This window comes from Galeopterus variegatus, unplaced genomic scaffold (genome assembly GCF_000696425.1).
Source record: "Galeopterus variegatus unplaced genomic scaffold, G_variegatus-3.0.2 Scaffold696, whole genome shotgun sequence".
NCBI classification, from domain to species: Eukaryota; Metazoa; Chordata; class Mammalia; order Dermoptera; family Cynocephalidae; genus Galeopterus; species Galeopterus variegatus.
This window is the reverse complement of record NW_007726807.1, coordinates 465,591-474,217: the sequence shown is the minus strand read 5'-3', so window position 1 is coordinate 474,217 and position 8,627 is coordinate 465,591. Positions and strand designations below refer to the sequence as shown.

Below are 8,627 nucleotides of genomic sequence, written 5' to 3'. Positions count from 1 at the left end.
GAGTTCCTTTTTTTTTTTTAGCAAAACAAAATGATGGATTTTCTTCAGGTAGAGAGGAAATATACATGCAATGAGTCTTTATGATCCTAAACTAACAAAGGGATTTCCAATATGTAATCAAAAAGCATGGAAAAGGTAGAAATATAGGCAGAATACAACCTGTGACTATATTAGGTGCTGAGAGTTTGTAACTTAGCTGGTTTGGACTTAGAAAACATTCCTGATAGAAAGAGTGGTGTCAGGCATGCGGGGGCTTTACGCCAGTCCATAAAATTCTATTTAGCTCATATTTTATTGATCCAACAGGAATACAGATATTAACTACCATTTGCAACATTTTTTAATGGGAAAGTCTGCTCTGAGTTTGGATGAGGCTGGCCAAGATACATTCCCACCAGCTGTCTCAAGGGAGAAGGGCCAAGATCCCAGGGATTCTGGCATCTGGGAGTGCAGTGAATATGGAACCAAAAAGTAGACCCCAGAAACTTTTAGGGGAGCAGGACTCCAGAGATTCTGGGTTTTGGGCCAAGATACATTCCCACCAGCTGTCTCAAGGGAGAAGGGCCAAGATCCCAGGGATTCTGGCATCTGGGAGTGCAGTGAATATGGGACCAAAAAGTAGACCCCAGAAACTTTTAGGGGAGCAGGACTCCAGAGATTCTGGGTTTTGGGGGTCTTGCAGATAGGTGAGCCTGCCAGGACTGGGAGAGACTAACGCAGGAGTGAGAAAATGGCTAGGATATGGGGGTGTAGAAGAGGGAGGGTTTCAAAGGTATCTGTTTCCCTTGGTATCAGCAGCAACTGACTAGATCCCAGAGGAAATAATTTGATCTCTTCAAATTACTATTTCTTGGCATTTTTATTTTTAATGAAGAGTAAAATATTTAGCGTCTGAACATTAGGCCAAAGCAAATTGTAACGTGCTTGTTAAAAACATGTAAAATGCACTGTGTTTGCCATCTCACCGGGGCAAATTGGGACAGAATTGGGCCTATTATTCAAGGTCTTTGGGCAGTAGAGATAACCAACCCAGGCAATTCAAGATAGGAGACTTGGCTTATCAGAATTATTAAAGCTGTGTAACGTTATCCATGAAACAAAAGATATATTTATCCTGAAAACCATTTCTAGTGCAGGTTTAATCTATTGCAGAAACAAGAGTTTCAGGCACGTAGTTCTGATAAAATGGTACTAAATCTACCAGGGCTTTGAAAGGGAATTTAGAGTCACACATGCTGTAGCCCTGACTTGCCTCTGTTGTCAAGGTAACCAGAGTCTTCCTTTTCTTGGTAACTTGAACCTTCCAAACCAATATCAGTGACAGCTAGTCAGCCACCTGCCTCTGAATTATACCCTCTTTTGGGGGGCTGAGTATCCTAAAAAAGAAAAGTCCAGCTTCTCCTCTTCCTCCTCTCTCCTCCACCTTCTTGATTTCAAAAGAAAAACTTCACACTTGCTTTCATGAAGTTGCAAAGCTGGATTATGTCTCTAAGCTCTTAGGAAAAAGTACAACTGTTTCAGACATTCACCTAGGCTACATGGCAATTGCCAATCTATACAAATACTGTTTTCCCTGAAATGACTTATTTTGCAGAAAATGTGGGAACTTCCTGGGCTTTCTCCCAACTATTACTGAGGGGGGCATAACCCAAGGCCAGGCCACATGATTCTATCATATCTGCAAGTCGAGTCTGTATTCTTATTTTGCACCCCAGGAAAATTCAGATCAAAATAAGGAAGAAAGAGTTCATTAAGTGAACACTTCTATAAAGATCTCTCAGTGTTCTAGAGACTCTGCTAGCTGCTGCCTGGGATACAGGGATGAAGACAATTTAGTGCCTATGCTCAACGGTTTACAGTCTATGAAGGGATCAAAGACAAGAAACTCAGCATCAGTAAAGGGAGAACGTAATTAGGGTCCAGGGAGATGGGAAGATAGGAGGAAAATGCTAAATGAGGTCCAAGGAAGACCAGATTCCACTTAGATGGGAGTAGCCAGGAAGGCTTCATGGGAGATGTGGTATTTGAAATGGACCTTGATAGGATTTTGGAAATGGATTTGTTTGGAGGGTGTTCAAGATACAGGGTAGAGAAGGATCCATGAAACAGGCAAGTTCAAGGAAATGAAAATGATCAAGATCGAGTGTTCGGGCTTGGATACCAAGCTGCCTGGGTTTAAACCCCAACCCTATCACATTCTATTCTGTGACCTTGGGCGAGCCACTAACCTATGCCTCAGTCCTCTATCTATAAAGGTTGGGATAATAACCATACCTATCTTATTGGGTAGTTGTGAGGATTAAATGATCTAAGATGTGTGAAACTCTTGGAACTGTTCCCAACTTACAATAAATGCTTTTAAAATGTTAGCTATTATTGTTGTTAGTGGAGTTTAGTAAGAGGTACAGTGCTTATGAGACTGGAAAGACTTTGGGGTTCATTTTGTGACCTAAAATATAACAGATTTAAGTTTATACTTAATTTGATAGGCAATGGGGGAATCTTCAAAAGTTTTTTTTTTTTTTTTAATTTGAGATTATTTTATTTTCCATTTCATGTCCAATCTGCTGACCTGATGATTTGGGGGCAGATAAGAGGTATTGTAGGGTCTGGAGCGGAATCCTGTGATTGTTAAGGCTTAGATTTGGCAGGCAGCAGTACTAGCCTTCAGCAGAATAAAGAGGATGTGTAAAATTCAGTTGTTAAATTTTCTTTAAGCTTAGTCCCAAACTGTTAACCATGCTAACTTTTCCCTCCTATGACTGAGACTGTGAGCTGTTGTGAATTGACTGGATATGAAACACTTGTAGAAAGAATTACTGAATGCTAATCTTGTGCAGGTGAAGAGAAAATTGATCAGGAGAGGAACAGCTTCTATTTTATCATATAAATAAAAACTATAGGGGCTATGAATGTAAAAGCTAGTGGCTGTGAACCTTTCTTGATTACAAATGGCTATAAGACTGTGCAATATATCAAGTTATTTCTTTTCCATTTTGCAATATGTTCTGAGAGATTTGACTGATGACCTGTATTTCAGAAAGCATGAGTGATCTCCACATCTCAGATAAGATAGGTGTGTCCTAAATCAACACATGATTTAGTAAAACACCTTTTCTGCCTTGACATGGCCCTGATCCATAATTATAGGTGACCATAAGGTAAATAGTTTTTTTAACAACTAACAATCTTTAAGAATTGTATTGACCCAAATTGTTTTTTATTTATCACTCTCAGTTCCTAGATTCTGGTTAATCTGCTCTGAATTACTTATGCCACCTCATACTCATTTTTGGGACAACAATAGTTGAATTCTAAAAACATTCATTTTCTGCTTCTTTTGACTATTTTTTGTGATCACTTCATGGCCCTTTTTCTTTGATCTCCGTAGGTCCTGCCCTTTCTCTGTTGAAGAGGCCTTGGGTGCTGGTTATAGCTCACAGCTAAGCCTTGTTTTGGCCTTTTCTGGTGGAAGCCAGCTGTTGCATGTCATGTTCCTCCAGACAAATTGATGACTTTCAAGTGTTCTGAAGCATCAAGGAGAGTGCTGCTGAAGGATGGTTTACTGGAGGTGGCTCCTGTGGATTCAGCCGGCTTCTCTGCATCCATTAAAGCTTTGGTCTCTGTTTAGGAAGCCAGATTTGTGATCCCAGTCGGCTGAGGTTATCTTGGAGATGGGTGATGTTGTGGGCAGGAGGAGAGAGAAGGGGGTTAAGAGCACGTCAATATTTAATGGGAAGAATGGTCCAGTTTCTCTGAGTCCAAATCCATTATGTAAGAAAATCAAATTCACTCACCACCTCTTTCAACAGGTATCCCTTTCCTTGTAGTTCCAATCCTAAAAATTATACTTTCCCAGATCACTTAGCTTCCTTGGAGATATATTTTTATGCTGCATGGGTGTTAGGATGGATGGAAGTAAACTTCTTAAGTGATAGGCAGTAAAGGTCAGAGGACCAGACACACTCTTAAAATTCTGAGCAGTGTGTCAGAGTTTGGAGCAAATTTAGAAATGTGGTCATACCTGAGATAGGAAAAAGGGTGTTGTCACTGCTTGTATTTGTCCATTTTTGTGTTGCTATAACAGAATACCTGAGACTGGGTAATTCATAATGAACAGAGTTTTATTTGGCTCACGATTCTGGGACAGCTGCATCTGGTGCGGGCCTCAGGCTGCTTCTACTCATGGCAGAAGGTGGTAGGCAGCTGGCAGGTACAAGCAGATCACATGGTGAGAGGAAGCAAGAGAGAGAGGGGAGGTGCCAGGGTCTTTTATACAACCAGCTCTCGCAGGAACTAAAAGAGCGAGATCTCACTCACTACCCCTGACCCCAGGGAGAGCATTAATCCATGAGGGATCCACTCTCATGACTTAAAAGCTCCCTACACTGCCACAGTGGGGATTAGATTCCACATAAGTTTTTTGTTGTTAGTTGGATCATTGAAATATCTGGAAGGAAGAATGTTTTTATTGGCATGTCTAGTAGGTGACTTTTAAAAACTTTAATTTTGAAATAATTATAAACTCATCGAAGATGCAAAAACTGTACATAGAGTTTTGTGTACCCTTCACCCAGCTTCCCCCAATGGTGACATTTTATATAACTGTAGTATGATACCAAAACCAGGAAATGGACATTGTAGGTGACTTTTTTTCTTCCAATTTTTTATTGTAATAAAAGGAAGATGCAAAAACTGTACATAGAGTTTTGTGTACCCTTCACCCAGCTTCCCCCAATGGTGACATTTTATATAACTGTAGTATGATATCAAAACCAGGAAATGGACATTGTAGGTGACTTTTTTTCTTCCAATTTTTTATTGTAATAAAATACACATAAAATTTAACATCTTAACTTTTTAAGCGTACAGTTCAGTAGTATTATTGTGTTACTATCACCATCATCCACCTCTAGGACTTTTTCATCAACTCATACTGAAACTCCATCTCCATTAAACGCTAACTCACTGTTTCCCCCCAAGACTTGTATATCCCATTGCCTACTCAACCTCTCTTGCATGCCAAATAAGCATTAAACATAATATGCCTAAAATAGAATTATTGACTTTCTCGCCTAAACATTTTGCCCCTGTTTTATCTTTCTCTGCAATCACACCACATTTTACCCAATTGCTCACACTTAAAATCTAGGCATTGTCCTCAATTTCTGTTTTTCCTTCATATTCCACATTCAATTGCTTGGAAAGTACTGTTGGCTCCGTCTTCAAAATATACCCCAAATATGATCACTTTTTAGTCCTTCTAAGACCACCGTTCTAATCTGAGAGAATCATCTCTCTCCTGAATTAATGCAACGTTCTAGTAGGTCTCCTGCCTCTACTCTTGCCCTTTTGTAGACTAGTCTCATATAGAAACTTAAGTGGATGTTTAAAAACGTAAGTCAGATCATGATATTCTCCTGCTTGAAACCCTCTAAAGGCTTCCTAGAGTATGTAAAGTCAAATCCAGGTTCTGCAGTATGGGTTGCAGAGACCTACATGGTCTGGTTCCTACTTTGTTCTCTAATCTCATTTCCTACCATTCTTCTCCTTTCCCCCTCCTGCTGGCTATACAGTACTTGCTGACTTTCTGTTTCTTGAATCTGGCAAATTCATTTAGCCTCAGGTCTGTTACCTCCTTGTCTCTTCCAGGAATGCTCTTTCTCCAGATCCTCACGCATTTGCACACTTCTTCCTCCAATATTCTCTCCTGAATCTCTTTTCCATCACTCTATCTCCTTATCCTCTTTTATTTTTCTTTACAGCATACACCTCTATAATAAATAGAGGTATTTTTATTACTTTATACTTTTACAATTTACACATTTGCCTGTAAGTGCCCTGAAGCCAGCTTTTCTGTTTTTCTTGTTCATCTCTGCATCCACCAAAGTAGTGCCTGCTGCATTTTAAATTCTCAAAAATGAATGAATGAATAAATCAAGTTGTATCCTTATGCTTCCTAGCAATGCATTATTGTGAACCAACTGATTTTCCTTTGGTCAATGGATCCTGCTTCATTTGGATGGAAAACATAAAATAAAGCAAAAATTTAACAGTTTTCCCTTTAATTGAATGATTAAGAAGAAATCAGCTCACGTGAAGGTTACTTTTGTGTCCTACCACCAGTGACTGTTGGTTTCCAGTTTGCAAATGATTAAGCTTAAAATTCAAATGGAGTTGACATGATTTCTCTCAATACAAAAGGGAATAGAAGGAGTTCTAAGAAAGATATTCAGTCTTGAAACCATCACTCCAATCACAGTGATTTGAATTTTAATAAACAATGTTGGAAAACCCAGAGGCACAATATGGAAAGGAAACTAACGTTTTTCTTTCTTTTTTTAAGTGAGCAGTTACTGTATCCTAGGCGATGAGCTTTAACATGTGTGCCCAGTTCATTTTTGTGACAATGTGCTAGCATGGGTATTATTACCCCTCTTAGAGACAAAGAAGTTGAGAATTAGAGAATTCGTGTGCTTGCTATAGGTGGAAGTAAAGAGCAGAAATGGAATTCAACCCGTGGCCTGACTCATTCCAAAGTCCATGTTCTTTATATCTCCTTATACTGCCTGCCACAGGGAAAACTAGAGTGAGAATCTCATACGTATATTTGAATTATTTTTATGGGCTATCAAAATTCTAATCTGAAAATGAAATTGAATGTTTGCATTTAAAAACACCACAGCAGGGATCTCTAACCCAAGAGATGGAATTATCTGATGAACCATGAACTGGGGAAGGAAGAATTGATTCATTTTGAGAAATATTGTCTGCAAATTGCAGTAGCGGAGTAGTCACCCCAGGCAGGACACAGAGCTGTGCAGTGGTTAAATGTAAAAGGGAAAACTCCTGAATAATTTCCAACAATGTCAGGCCACCACGTGAGGCTTACTGTGTACCGGTTCTGGCACAGATTATCCCCATTCTACATACGAAGGTACATGACATGGTCAAGGTTACCAGCTGGTGTGCTATAGAGACGGGACAGAAAGCCAGGCCCATCTGCTCCTGTCAACACCCTTATCCATTTGGGTATATCCCCTCCTACCTTTTTGAGAGACACCAAATAGAAATGAAACAACTGGAAATAAAACCATTGAAAAAGACATCACTTACTCTCCAGTCACACGGGAACTGAAAGAGTTCCAGTCAATGGTGGAATCAGGTGGGGTTCACGCCATAGTAAACAGTTGTCAGCAGTAACATGCTTTTCTTAAAAATGCTCTAATTCATAGACATTACTAATTCATTCTGGTGTATTTGTTGCATTATTCCAAATTGGTAAAATTTTATTCTATTATCTTATCACATGGAACTTGTAACAGCCAGCATAGATTAGACTATATCGAGGGAAAAAAAGCACAGGTTTTCTCATTCACCCTATATGTCCATCATCGGTTGGTGGGGGGCTCTGCTTCATGTCAGTGTTGATCTCTCTCTGGGATCAGGCTGTGACAGAGGGAAAAGAGAGCTCTGGAAGGTCTCACACTACACTTCCACTCCATAACCCATGGGCCACTGACTCTACAGGTTTTCTCATTCACCCTATATGTCCACCATCGGTTGGTGGGGGGCTCTGCTTCATGTCAGTGTTGATCTCTCTCTGGGATCAGTCTGTGACAGAGGGAGAAGAGAGCTCTGGAAGGTCTCACACTACACTTCCACTCCATAACCCATGGGCCACTGACTCTTGGGTCCTACCCAAGCACAAGGGCTGTAGGAAATGCAGAGAGCTAGAAATATTTCATGAACAGTACGAATGTAGGCATGGAGTTAGGGTGAAGGTTTTATGAGGTGAAATTAATTTTCTTGAATATAATAATATCCATGATGGTTCTATTTTAGAAATCATATTTATGGAAAAAACTTAGCATAAGATTCAGGTTAAATGTGTGATGGCTATGTTTAATTTTTTAAAATTATTTTGTTTAGTCATCTAAATGTAATTTTTTTTTTAAGAGATCTCAATTGGCTTTATTGTGATTCTAGAATCGGGCAACACGTGATTCCATAAAGTAGAATTAGTGTTCCTAAAAGTGATTTCAAAAAAATTATTTTGCTTTTTCTTAAATTCTCATCTTAAAAAGTGACCCTGGGCTGGCTGGTTAGCTCAGTTGGTTAGAGTGTGGTGCTGATAACACCAAGGTCCGAGGTTTGATCCCTGTGGCCAGCCACAAAAATAAATAAGAAAAAGACCAAAAGAAAAATGGGTAAAGGGTATTAATGTACAATCCAAAAAAGAATAAATACAAATTGCAAACAAAATTTGAAAGTATCTTCTAAGTCTTGGCTATCAAAGAAGTGCAAATTTTAAAAAGTTTTAAAAAGTGACCCTGCTGTATACTGTCTTTAGAAAGTGACACATGTCTAAGATAGGTCTGCCAACCAGCAAGGCGACCTGACTGTCCTCGGCCAATTGAAAGAAACATCCATTAAAAACTTTGGGTTATTAGTTCCGGGAACTTTAAGTAGCCTAGTTCCATGAACTATCCTCTCCAGATGGGAAAGAACATTATAATTCTCTGCTTTTATAATTCTGGTTCTCAAAATCTGAACATTCTGAAACTGCCTTTTAAAAATGTAAATATCTATTTTCAAAATCAGTGCTTATCACATGACTGTGAACC

General features: G+C 39.3%; 1 non-coding gene across 1 annotated transcript; it reads left to right on the top strand.

The window, feature by feature from the left end:
* Positions 1 to 8,099: 8,099 nt before the first annotated feature.
* Positions 8,100 to 8,174, top strand: TRNAI-GAU. Its single transcript has one exon. It is a non-coding gene; the product is annotated as a tRNA-Ile (tRNA).
* Positions 8,175 to 8,627: the final 453 nt, after the last annotated feature.